Here is a 13452-nt window from a genome sequence, read left to right as displayed (position 1 = left end):
TGGAGTGGAAAGAAGTGGCAGGCTCGGGGGCCTGGAGGTCCTTATGGGGCTGAGAAGGAGGGTGATGGAAGTGAGGATCCCCAGAAACCACCCCAGAACTGCCTGGTGCAAGTGGCCAACCTCACTTCTAGGTACTCAGCTCTACGCCACCACTGACAGTGTAACTGCTTTCAATATTCAGAAAGAGGAGGTTGCTCTTCTTCCCCCCTCATCTAACATGTTAAGTTGATTCTGTCTACCTGCTGATATCCCCTAGGCAGGTATGACGTGACAAAATATCCTCTGGAAAGGAATTGAGGAACACAAGCATAAAGATGGAGTGGTAGTGTGAGGAGAGAGAAAGGAAGGAAGGGGCAAAGGGCTGCGTGAAGCAAGAGATTTTCTAGTACTTCAGGGTCATTGGCGATCCGGCCCCTAATCACACCTCTGACCTCATCTTCTATTCTCTTCCTCCCTCACTCCACTACAGCCACACTGGCTCCCTGACTATTCCTCAAACACATCAGCCACGTTCCTGTCTCAGGGCCTTTGCACTTGCTTTCCTCTGCCTTCTTCCCAGACATGGGTCACTCTCCTCTTTCAGCTCAAACGTTACCTTCTCAGCAAGGCCTTCCCCAAACCCTCTATTTAAAACTGCCACTACCTCCTTCCTACTTTATATTTCGATATAGCATTTATCACCACCTGACATGTGATTTACTTAATTTACTTACTTAATCCCTCCCCTTTCCCTACCACAACCACCATGAGAGCAGGAGATGAAACTCTTTATTTGATCTGAGTGAAGGTGTGGGGCGAGCTCCAAAAGCAAAGATCAGATACTATCTGAGCCCTTCTCTTTTGCTCCCAACAAGTCCGTGAAAGGTTCCCCCAAGGAGCATATTCTCTAGAATATTAGTCTGGAAAAAGGCTAGACCGAGAATCTCCACCTGCCATGAAAGGGATTCTCTACGATCACCTTAAAACAAGAACAAGGATCAGCCAAGTCACCACCTGCGCCTGGAGGCGGATGAGCCCTGGAGTAGTTTCCTGTTGCCACTCTAACAAACTACCACAAACTTAATGGCTTAAAACAAAACATATTTATTATCTTACAGCTCTGGAGGTCACAAGTCCAAAATTAGTTTTACTGGGCCAAAACCAAGGTACTGGCAGCGCCACACTTCCTCCCGAGGTTCTAGGGGAGCACGTTTCCTTGGCTTTTCCAGCTTCTAGAGCTGCATTCCTTGAATTCCTTGGCCTCTTCCTCCATCTTCAGAGCCAGCAACATAGCATTTTGTTGCAGTAGTCACACTGCCTTCTTCTCTATCACATCTCCCCTTGCCTTCCTCTTGAAAGGACGCTTGTGATTGCACTTAAGGCCCACCGGACAATCCACGATAATCTCTCCATCTCAAGATCCTTAACTCAGTCACATCTGCAAAGTCCATTGTGCCATATATGGTAGCACCCACAGGTCCCAGGGGTTACGACCTAGATATGCTTGGGGGTCATTTCCCTGTCTAACAAAGGCAGACTCCAAGAGTTTGGGAGAAACATAGTTCAGACATCTGGTCCACATGAAAGAAGAGTCAGATCAGGAGTTTTGGCAGCAACCCGAACCAGAGTCTTTCTTTTCCTGTAATTGCCTGCTATTAACTAGTGGGTGGGGAATTAATTTCACGAAACTGAGCACTAGCTTTCTCTTCTCCAACCTGAGGCCCCCAGTGGACCACTCAAGAGTCCAGGATGTGCGTGCTGAGGGTCAATGGGAACCCATCAGGATCCCTACGTGGTTCCGAAGGCTTTCACAGGAGGGGAAGTTGCAAAGAAATCACGTGGGCCAGAGGACAAGCTTGAGCTCAGGGAAGGCAGGGAAGCTTTCTCTCATGAGAAGTGCCCAGGGTGGAGGGTTCCAAGAACCCATCTGAGTTTGAAGAGGAAGACTGCTATGATGAGAGTGCCCAATCAGGTAGCAATGTCCAACACAGGAACAGACAGGTTAGTGACAGTTCACATGCTACATGTTACCAATTCTGCTCTACGTGGTAACTCTGGGAGGTACAAGAAGGTGACTTCTGCCCAGACACTAAAAGACTTGGAGAAGCAAAGCGTGAGAAACAAAACCACTCCAGGAGAAGGCTTTACACCTCGGACACTGTCCCTCTGCTGTGTAGACATCATGTGGTTTCTTACTTAGTTGGAAAATGCTGCTCACTGTGAACCATTTCACTACTCAGCAAAGCCCTCAAGGGCCCAGTGAGGTGACTGAGGAGGGTAAATTTCCAGTGTAAGAACGGTATGCTTATCTTACTGGTTTTCTTGATGTGAGTTCACCAGGGGACCTAGCTGGCCAGAAATATTTAGTGGGGAAATGATAGAGCAGTGGTTTTCAATCAGGAGTGATTTTGCTCCTAGGGGACATGTGGCAATGTCTGGAGACATTCCTGGTTTTCACAACTAGGGGTGGCGGGTGCTATTGGCATCTAAGACTAGAAGCCAGGAATGATGTTAAACATCCTGCAACACACAGACAACCCACAAAACAAAGAATCACCTGGCCCAAAATGTCGATAGTGCTGGGGCTGAGAAACCCTGTGCTAGAGGAAACGGAACTGGCGGCGAAGAAAGTAAAGTGAGAATTATGAACAAGGAAATGTTTTAGGCAATTCAGGGAAACTGAGGAAAACCACACCTTGCTTGCTTGTTTGGAAAAGGGGATGATGAGTAGAGCTCACTCTGGCAAATTCAGGATGGCCTGTTTGTGAGGAGAGAGTGGGCCCGCAGACACAGGGCAGCCTGCTTGGCGAGCGCTGCTGTTGGGAGAGCAAAGCTGGCCTGCACTTCCACCGGAGCGGCAGCCAAGTAACTCTGCGGCCGAGGTCACGACTCCTGGATGAGGACGTGCCAAAAGCAGTGACACGGATCCAGGAGTTACGGCAAATTACAAATGAAAGCAATGAAAATCCGTTTTAAGATTCCTATTAGTATAACAATATAGAAATAAACTTAAGCATGAGGTGGTTTTCCCACACACCTGGGAGTCTCCCCTCAGCATCCTCCTCATGAGAGAACTCTTCCAAAGCTGTGTTGCTATTAGCTGTGGAGAATTCAGTAATGGTCTCAGGAGAGCCGCTGAGAGGACAACAAGGCTGGGTGGAAGTTAGGCTTTGAAGACTGGGCTCAAAAGAAAAGCAGGGGTGCTGACCACGCACTTGCCAGAATGCCAAAACTGTTTAACACAAGGTGACAGCTCCCCATTCTGAGGCTGGGCTCTCGGGACCACAGCCTGTCAATCCGGGAAGGAACTGGTTCTGAAAGGCATTTCTTCCCAGCTCCTCACCTCAGAACCAAACTCAGCAGGACGGGGACAAACCAGCACACACTGAGGCTCATTTTAATCATTAAGTCGTGAACCCACACACTAGAGCTCAGAGTCACACACCCAGGTCTGCCCAGCACGAAAGCCACTCCAGCTCTTCCCTCGGCCTCTTCCCAGACAGAAGGAGCTCCAGAGACAGGGCAAGACGGAGGTGCTAGAACCCAGAAGCCAGGCCCCCAGGAGCCACAGAAGGAGCCTGCTTTTTGCTAACACTGTAGTCCCTGTAGAGCCTTCTCTCAGCCTCAAGTAGTTCCTCCAATCTCGACCTCCTGCAAATGCTTTTTGCTGTTTTCCCCTCTTCTTTTCCCCCCTCTTTATCTCTCTCCCTACCATTCTCTAATCTGCCCCCCTTTCTCTCAATTTTTGTTTTGAAAAACAGCTATTTTTCATTAAAAATGTCTTTTATGATACATGTAATGGGTTTATCATTATTATATTAAATGAAGTAACAAACTAGTGATTTCTTTTAATTCCTCAGTTTTAATTTCTAATACAGTAAACAAAAGTTGTCGGGGTCCTTAATAATTTTTAAGAGTGTAGGGGCCGGCCCAGTGGTGCAGTGGGTAAGTGCACACATTCCGCTTCGGCAGCCCGGGGTTCGCTGGTTCAGATTCCAGGTGTGGACATGGCACTGCGTGGCAAAAGCCATGCTGTGGTAGGCATCCCACATATAAAGTAGAGGCATGGATGTTAGTTCAGGGCTGGTCTTCCTTAGCAAAAAGAGGAGGATTGGCAGTAGTTAGCTCAGGGCTAATCTTCCTCAAAAATAAATAAATAAATAATATGAATAAATGAATTAATTAATTAAAATAATTTTTAAGAGTGTAAAGGAGTCTTGAGGACAAAAAGTTTGAGAATCACTGTTTTACAATATTAGAAAGTTGACTTCAAAACTAACCAACTTACTTCCAAGGAGCAATCCGAAACCCAGTTTCTTCAGGGACAAAGCCAAGCCTCAGTGACAACTTGCTCCTCTAAGTGGGTACCCTTGTACAGCACCATGTTCTTAGGACCCACCAGCGCTCTAATATTTTAAAAAGCTTTCTGTGCATATGTCTTCTCTCCCCAACTAGGTTCCACATACCTGCAGCATGGGGGCAGCCAAAGATCAGATGTGAAATATTTGTCACAGCACGTGGCCACCGAAAGTGCCTCACAGGGGGAAGACTAAGATGGCAATGCCACCGTTTTTTTTGAGATTAACAACGAACAGTCTGACAAAGCTATAGCTTCATCTGTGCCAGGGGAAACTAAGAAAGCAAACTTCTAGCTGGGACTGGGAGCTCAAAGCTCAGGGATGAACTGGAAAACTGACCACGGGACATGCTGCCACTGTCGCTAGCTGCTGCTCAAACAGGTGACAAAGCAACCAACTCAATTCAGCAGCTCTCCTGCACAGGGGGCACTTCCACCTCACCCCTCTCAGGGAACCTCAGAAGCCCCCACCACCCCCTCCTTCCTCCTTCACATTTCCTTCAGACGAAAGGACTTGGTATTGGTTTGAGGACAGGAGGGGCCCCTCCTAAGGCCTTCCTGCAAGATCCACAAACAACCTGACTCCCACAGACAGACAGACACATGGGCTCAGCACCCTGTTTGGCAACAGGAAAACCCGCAGAGTGTTAAAGGCAGAGAAAGGGAAGTGAAGCCCATAAACAGCTCTGGAACCACCGAACTTCAGAGATTAAAACAAATGAGACAGGAGCCCCATGTTTCCCCTGGCCCCCAGCAGGGACCCCGCCATAGCCCGGCCTCCCAAATAGTTGAGACAATGAACATCAAATTCCCTGGAGCTCCCTTTCTGAGAGTTTACAAAACCTACCAGGCATCCTGAGGACAAACAGGGAAATGGCGATGGGAAGCCCAGAGCACTGTTCACCCTCTGTGAGGACCAGCTACCCCAGGAGAGAAGCAATTCCATGTATTATGCCCAGCTCTCATAGTCGCCAGTAACCTACAGACCCATGTGACAGGGACTGAACTGAATCTGCATTTCTACTATCATCACTTCCCTAGTGCCTAGTACTGTGTCTGGCATTCAAAAATGTTTGTTGCATAAATGACAGAGAATGATGGACATGATCTTTGTGGCCTGATCCTTGTGACACTCATATGGGCAAAAAAGAAAGTTTGTTCATTTACTCATTCCATACTTATTTAGCACCTCCTCTGTGCCAGGTACTGTCCTAGACACAACAGAAAACAAAAAAGTCCCTGCCTTTGTGGCGTTTATGTTTTAGTAGGTGTAAAGGTAAAAATCTAAATACTCCCAAAAAAACTATGTAAGACAGTGACATTCAATAATTATTTAGTAAGTGCCCACTATGTACGTGATGAGTAGCAGGTGCTATGACAGGCACCTGGGATGTGGGACTCCGCCTTGGTGAAATGATTTCATCATCTAGGCCAGGATCCTAAACCTGAGACATGTCAGTCAGTTGTCAGAGGCCCCGGGAAAGGAAAAAAGATTACCTCTTTGGTGCATCTGTCCTCATCTGTTGGTGAGCAGAAGCCGCTGCGTGAGTACCATGTGCATGCCCCAAACACCAGGCAACACTGCAGGATCGAAAGACACCCAACATCGTTAGCTGAGAGGCACCAGTGGTCATAAAAGCAGCTCTAATAAGTTAGAGTTAAACATCAGAGCTCAAAGAGTGCTCCTAAGGCAAGCTGGCTCTTCCTCCGTCCCTCACACACATACTCAGAGATGCGATTCTGAGCCTGAGTCAGCAAATATTTCCCAGTCCTGGAAGGAGTCTGCTCCTTTCCAAGTAGGCAGATACTGGCTTTGCTGATTTTACCAGGGCGGCGCAGAAGGTAAGGTAAAGGAGCTGGAGCCCAACACCCTCCACGGGTGGCAGCTCATAAATGGAGACGCCCTGAGTCACCCTTGATTCCTTGACCAAAGCCCCATGGAGACAGGACTGCAGTCACACCCTAATCACCAGCCTGAGTTATAAAGGCCCGGAATCATCTGCCAAGGAAGAAGACTTACGTGTCTGAAACCTGATCCGAGGGGCATTTCCTCCCTGCCAAGCTCAAGCAAGTGCCCAGCTCTCCTCTGACACCGTGGGAGCCAGCTGCTGCAAGCAGCTCCTCCCCCTGGATTCAAAGCCACAGAAAAACACTCAGGGACACCAAACCATCTACAAGCAGCCGCCACTGGGCAATCTGGGACAACATGGCACAGACAAGGGCATCACGCACAGAACTTCTGATGTGACACAAGCAAGAGCCTGGCAGGACAAAGTCCATGGAGACGCTGCGTAAGGAGGAAGAAGAAAGTGTGTCCCAGTGTGGACAATGCTGGGCAGTGAGGTGACTCCTGGCATTTCCAGGCCCTATGAAGGCAGTGGAGGAGAGCCCCAGTTTAGCTTCCCAACTGGCAGGGAAGACCCTGGGAGGTGGGCCTCGGTGACAGGACACAGCTGAAGCCTTTAGAAGAGACTGGTCCAACTCCTCCTGAGAGAGAAGAGCTGAACTGTCGCAGGACACGCCAGGATCTGCAGGCCCTGAGAACAGCTTGCACAAAGGACAGCTAGGACTGCTGCAGTCTATCCAAAGCAGAGGCCTTCTAGCTTCCCAGCCAGTGCCCAACAATGGCCGTACCAGGTAGTGGAGAAGGGACCTGAGGGACCACAGGTGGGCTGGAAAGCCGAGTAAGGGCAATTCCTCCTGAGTGGGTTGAGGCATACACCAAGGAAGGAGGCAGGCAGTGGCGGTAAGGCAAGGAGAAAGGCAGACAAACCAAAGAGCAGTTCGTTTGCTAAACTAAGGAGCTGACGGGCTACACCATCCGTAGAATAACGTCAGGGGCCTATCTGCCCGCACCTTTGAAAAGGAGAGGCAAGCTGACCCAGGCCCTGCAAAAACCGCTGAATGGGAACTTGGTAGTCGATACTCATGACTACCAGGCAGAAGACAAGGGTGGACGAACTGCAAGAAGCTCTCTGGCCAGGGCTGCTGGTGCCCAAGCTGCTCTGCAAGGACTGGGCTTGCCCTCTCCTCAAGCCCTTCTCACCTGCCGCCTCGGGGGAGGGTACCACTAAAGGGTTAGCACAGACAGAGATGGAGCAAACTGCAGGAGAGCCAGGTAAAGCCCTGGGCAGCCAGAGACTAAACCAATTCCCACCAAACGCACCACCTCAGCTTCATCAGATGACCAATTAAACTCTGGAGGGATGTTCCTCAGAGAACCAAGGGACCCCTTTTGGTCCATTCTGCCCAAATCCCCTCCAAGTGCTGCTTAGGAGGGGGCCCAGGGTCAGTGGGAAGGGGACTGGTTCAGCCATCCACGATCCTATTCCTCTCACAGAAAAGGGTCAGTGCACAAGAGGATTCCAAAACTTTAAAGTCTCGTCTAGCTGGCTCAGTTGGCTCTCCACCACAGCTCCTGAAGGATGCCAACTCTGTGTGCAATTCTGGCTCAAAGACGGAGAGCACGATCCTCAAAAGAGGAGACCTAGAAACCCAGAGCCAGGTGAAACAACAGGCCTTCATTTCTAAACTTGAGAGTGGGTCACGCTTTCAGAATCCTCCAAGATCAGATTGGGCAGAAACAGAGGATATGCTATTTCCTGAAGCTCTCTCTAGGGGACCAGCGCCAAATAAAGGAGCTCAAATTGAAGGCATCTGAAAAGAGCTTTCTGCCTGGCAAGAAGGTTAAACACCCAGACACATCACAGAGGTGGTGGGCTCTCCAGCCCCAGAGAGGATGATCTCTGTGGCTGGAAGCAACTCAAGTTCCCTGACATGGACTAACGAATGCAGCCTCACAACCTGCCCAGGCAGATATCGACCTGATGTCCCATGCTACGCCCAGGTAAAGGGAACAGAACTTCAGTGTCATCCTCCCTCTTGGATCCACAGGAAATTAAGCTCCCAAGGGGAACAGAGGGAGAAGAATCTTCAAGAGAACCTGCTCAGTGACTGATACCAGAGGCCCTGACACATTCAGTGGGTCAGAGATGCGCAAGGGAAAATCAGCAGCTGGTGCAAGCCACCAATAATAAAAGGGACAGATAACTGCCAGCCCCAGGGCTATCGGCTGGCAATCTATTTCAACACTCAAACAGGAAAAAATGTTCTGGAGCCAGTAGAGAAGAAACAGGTTGAGGACCAAAGGCATTCTCTGGAGCACAGCTTCTAGAGACTTCTCTTAGCTCTTTGGGATCGGGCATAGGGTGGAGGGTGAGAATGAGGGCTGAGGTAGACTAGGATATCAGAGTTCAAATGTGTTTGAAACATCCAGAGAGGAAAGACACAGAGCCCTGTTTCCTGGAAGGGGAAAACAGTTGGATGACGCCTCCAGCTACCCCTGGCACACACCCAACTCAGCAGCCGGTCTCTCCCTGAGAGTTCCTGGAAGTCAACAGACCCATAAAGGGGAAGCATTAAAGCTGTGATTAGAAAAATGATCTAAAATGGGACATCATCCCTCATGCAACACCCCAGTAAATTCTCCCACACAGACATACCTCAGACATTCAGCCCCTCACTTCAGTCTGAAGCTGAACACCCCCATCCCACCCCACGGGCACCTCAACTGCAGGTCTAGGGAAAGCAGAGACGTGTATGCAGCTAATGCTTCTCCCTGAAGCAGAGGCAAGGAACTGGGAGGGGAGGGGGTGGGGGGCGGTGACAAGAATGCAGGGGACAGGACTGATAAGAAGGAAATCAAAGAGAGGAGCAAAAACACGACCTCTGGGAAGAGCCAGGACAAGAGGGGCTTAGGGAGACAGAGACTGCAGGCACGGGGCTGAAAAAGCTTAATACCACCGTGAGGAAGACGACGGGGAGCCTTGATCCTGAGAGGGACCAGGCAACGGGGAAAAGGAGGGGTGAGGGCTGGGAAAACAGAGCAAAGACTGAGAGGGCAAGGATGGGAGGACGAAGGCAGGAGACAAGGCTAAGGAGGGGGACAGAGAAGATCCCCAGGCAGACCCTGGGTAGAGAGGGCAACGGATGTGGGGACACTAGAGATGCGATGAAGGAAGAGGTCAGAGCCAAGGAGAGTGGGAGAGGACCCCAAGCCGAAGACCGGGCTCTCAGAACACAGAAGTGGGAGGAGACCGAGCCACGAGGCCCACAGCGGGGGCACAGAGTCGCGTGGGGGAGGACAAACAGCGATGGGGGTCCAGACGGCTGGGGGCGCAGGGGCAGCGGGGCGGGGCGCCAGGAGAGCAACGGACGGGCGCGGACCGGCTCGGGCCGGAGCGCCGGCGGCTTGGTCCGCGGACCCCGGCCTCTCGCCCACCCCACTCCCCGCCGGGCCTTGCACTCCAGCCCTGGTGGGCGCCTCAGCCCGGGCGCGCCGCTCCCCTCCGCTGCCCGCCTGCCCGCTTCCCCCCGACGCGCGGACCGACCTGTCCCGGCCACCTCCCGCGCCACCGCCGCCGTCCCGCAGGCTCCGCAGGATCCTCCGGCTCCTGCCAAAACTTTTCCCATTAATCCCGGCTCCGCGGCGGCCGTGGCGTCACACGCTGCGCGGCCCGGCCCCGCCCCCGCCAGGGCGACGTCACCGCGCAGCTCGCCCCACCTCCGCCACGCCCCTTTCCGCCCTGCCGCGGCCAATCACCGCGCATCCCAGAGACCGCTGATTCTGCGACTCCGCCCACCGCACGCTGCCCTGGACCCGCTTGCAGCGCCCTCTGGTGCCGGATGCGGGCGCGGCGGCTGTGGGAGGAGCCGGGTGGGAGCGTCGGGGCCAGTAGAACGAGTCTGGCAAGTATCACAAAACGGAATTTAAAGCTAGAAGGGAACGTAGAGGTTGGCTAATGCAGCCTCCTCATCCTTCCAGTGAAGAAACAATCCCAGAGAAGGTGCGTGACTTGCAGTGAGAAGCAATGATGAGGCTAGAACCCGGGTCTCCAGACTCCATTGCCTGTAATTTTAATAAAAGACCTATCCTCCATCAAGAGGCTTTTGCAACTAGAATTTTATGGTTCTGGACTTCTTACCTATCTTCCCATGTACTTATCGAATACGACTGCCCACCTAAATGGGGAACATCCTCCCTACTTTTGCAGACAATTCTGTTCTCGCTTCTTAACCCAGGTCGTTAGGACCTGGAAAGGACCTGTTATTCCAACCTTTCCCTTCAGGTATATCATAAAAAAAAGTGCTAAGCAGCTGGGAGGCTGTCTGGAGGAAGAGGGTGGGTTCCTCATCTGGCTATGAACAAAGCTTGACTCACAGGTGTACGATCAACCGGGTAACTCCCTCCTCTCCACTGTCTTAAAGGTAAAGATTACCTCTCACCTCTCGCCCGCATAACACTCCTCAGGCCACACCCTCAGATATCTGACCGGTAGAACTAGAATGAATTTCTTTTTCTGCTTCTCTTTTTTTCCTACTATTTCGGATGAAATTGCATTGCTTTTGTAGTTCAGATATCAGCCTCCTAGCCCTTTAAGATGGAAATAAGAATGGATTGTAAAAGTCAAAGCCTTCCCTAAGATTTCTGCAAATTTCTGGAGATTGTTATCCTCCGAAGTATCTCTGCCTCTGAGCTCCTGCTTCTGCCAGGCTGGGCTGTTGCAGTGCCACAGTTCGGAAATGTAGAGATGAAACTCGGCACTTCCTGAGGGCTGCCCACGCCTTGTCCCACACAGAACATTCATGAGGATAGAAGACACTATGATGCTGTGAGCCCTGGGGCAGAGTCACATGATGCATTGCAAACAGTTTAAACTCACACATCAGACATTCTTTAAAGTCCTTTCCACAGCCCCCACTGAAGTTTTCTAGTTGGCCCTTCACCCCTTAGGGCCTGGCCTTTTCCCAAATCACTACCTCTCCTCTCTGCCCCACCATTCTTTCTTCTGTCTCATGCTGTCTGGGGAGAAAACAAATTCCTCTGTCTTCCCAGGAAGAAAGAGACTTTTTTCCTCTTTTTTTCTTTTTTTGCTGGAGATTAGCCCTGAGCCAAGATCTGTTGCTAATCTTTCTTTTTTCTTTACTGAGTTCATAATAGTTTACAACATTGTGAGATTTCAGTTGTACATTATTACTTGTCCGTCACCGTATAAGTGCTCCCTTTCACCCACTGTGCCCAACCCTGCAGCCCTCTTCCCCCAGTAACCACTGAACTGTTCTCTTTGTCCATGCGTATGTTTATCTTCCACATATGAGTGAAATCATCTAGGGTTTGTCTTTCTCTTTCTCCGTCTGGTTTATTTTGCTTAATGTAATTCCCTCCAGGTCCATTCATGTTGTTCCAAATGGGAATCTTTCTCTTTTTTCACTTGAGGAAAATTGGCCCTGAGCTAACATCTATTGCCAATCTTTCTCTTTTTTTGCTTGAGGAAGATTGGCTGTGAGCTAACATCTGTGCCAGTCTTCCTCCACTTCATGTGTGGGTGGCTGCCACAGCCTGACTGACAAGTAATGTGGATCCACACCCAGGATCCAAGCTGGGAACCTGGGCCGCTGAAGTGGAGCGTGCCGAACTTAACCACTACACCACAGGGCCAGCTGGCCCCAGAAAGAGACTACTTAACCGTATCTCTTTATTGCTAGTGGTCCTGCCAGCACTCATGCCCTGAAGAGCTCACTTTCTCCCCTAGGGGGCTTATTTCCCCTAAATAAGATAGCTCCCTCCCTAAAAGAAATTCTGGGAGCACTGTTAAGATATTACATTTTTCACTTCATTTCATTTTTATATTAAAAAAGATATCTATAATATTTAATATAACATATTCAAAAAGTGTATTTAATGCTTAGACCCCATAAATCCATTTCTCATTACATTATTATTTAAAACAACAAAAACCTGGAGATAACCTAATTGTCTGACAACAGAGAAATGTTTAGGTAAATTATGCTGTACACTCCTGGTGGGATATTATGCAGCCATTAAAAATGATGCCTACAAAGAGTTGGTGAAAAAGTAGAAAAATGTTATGATCTGATCAGTGGAAAAAGGCAGACTCTGACAACATGTATAGAACATAGAGATATGTATAGTGTTTGGAAAACAAAAAATTAGCATTAAAAAACTGGAAGGAAACACACTAAAATGTTATCAGCAGTTGCCTTTGGGTTGTGGTTCTGTGAATAATTATCTTTCTATATTTTTATTCTGAGCATTTTTTTTCATAATGAAAACATGGTTTGTTTTTTTTAAGAAGAAAGAAAAATCTTCCTTATATTGTGCAAAAATTTATATCCTCTGGTGCTCCTACTCAATACTCTTAGTTCTATCCCTTGGAGGTAAACTAAGTCACTCTGTTTTCCATATAGAAAACCGGGCTCTCAGAACACAGAAGTGGGAGGAGACCGAGCCACGAGGCCCACGGTGGGGCACAGAGTCGCGTGGGGGAGGACAAACAGCGATGACCCTGTTCCCTTATATTTTTTTCTTCTCCAAGCTACAACATCCCCAGTTCCTTATATAAAATGATTATGGTTTCCTTTACCGCCCAGATTGCCGGCCTCAGAATGTGCCGTTTTGTGTATCTCCATCTTCTTCAAGGCTTTCCTTGTTTGGGGCCACCTAACTTTGGAATCCCCTTCCTATATTTGGGGAATTTCTCACTGCAGACTCTTCCTCCAGCACAGAAGCTGAAAATGTCAGGCGTTTGCTTCTAGCCTCCTTTGCAGCTAGGACATAGCCACGTGACCAAGGCTCCACCAGCCAGATGCTGGGAAGGTGAAGAAATGGGAGCACATGTAATCCATGCGGGTAAGTGGCAGAGCAGCAGCTCCACCTAATTTCCAGCTGTAAGAAGCAGCGGTTGCTGGAGCAGCGTCTAGCACCCATGATATTAGCCATGGAAGCAGCAGCATCTATACCCAGAGATGGCAGCTGGGGTGTCTTCGTAAGAACTGTTGTGTGCTATGATCTAGGGTATTGTTCCCGACTATACAGCCTCTCAGCTAGCTCTCTCATCCTCCCAATTATTTAAGCAGCTCCTCTATACTCTGTTAATAAATCCTTTTTGACTTAAATCGGTTTCTCTTACTTGAACCAAAAACCCAGACTAATACAGCTTCCTCTAATCTTCACTTTGAACAGATTTGCCCACAGGCACAGCTCAAAGTGTGAAAAGTTCATCCCTGCCAAGCTTGTGCAACCCGTTCCAGAGCAG

General features: G+C 49.5%; 1 protein-coding gene across 2 annotated transcripts in view; it reads right to left on the bottom strand.

The window, feature by feature from the left end:
* Positions 1 to 9922, bottom strand: part of PPARD (peroxisome proliferator activated receptor delta) — a 73279-nt gene extending 63357 nt beyond the window's left edge. The window contains exons 1-2 of one of the 2 annotated variants that reach the window (XM_070585958.1): positions 9727 to 9922; positions 5834 to 5917 (exon numbers count right to left, since the gene is read on the bottom strand). The gene's annotated coding sequence lies outside the window, so the exon portion shown is untranslated. The remainder of the gene's footprint in view (positions 1 to 5833; positions 5918 to 9726) is intronic. The other variant, XM_070585957.1, reaches the window with a different exon arrangement.
* Positions 9923 to 13452: the final 3530 nt, after the last annotated feature.

The sequence above is a fragment of the Equus przewalskii genome, chromosome 19 (genome assembly GCF_037783145.1).
Source record: "Equus przewalskii isolate Varuska chromosome 19, EquPr2, whole genome shotgun sequence".
NCBI classification, from domain to species: domain Eukaryota; kingdom Metazoa; phylum Chordata; class Mammalia; order Perissodactyla; family Equidae; genus Equus; species Equus przewalskii.
This window is presented reverse-complemented; position numbering and strand designations above follow the sequence as displayed.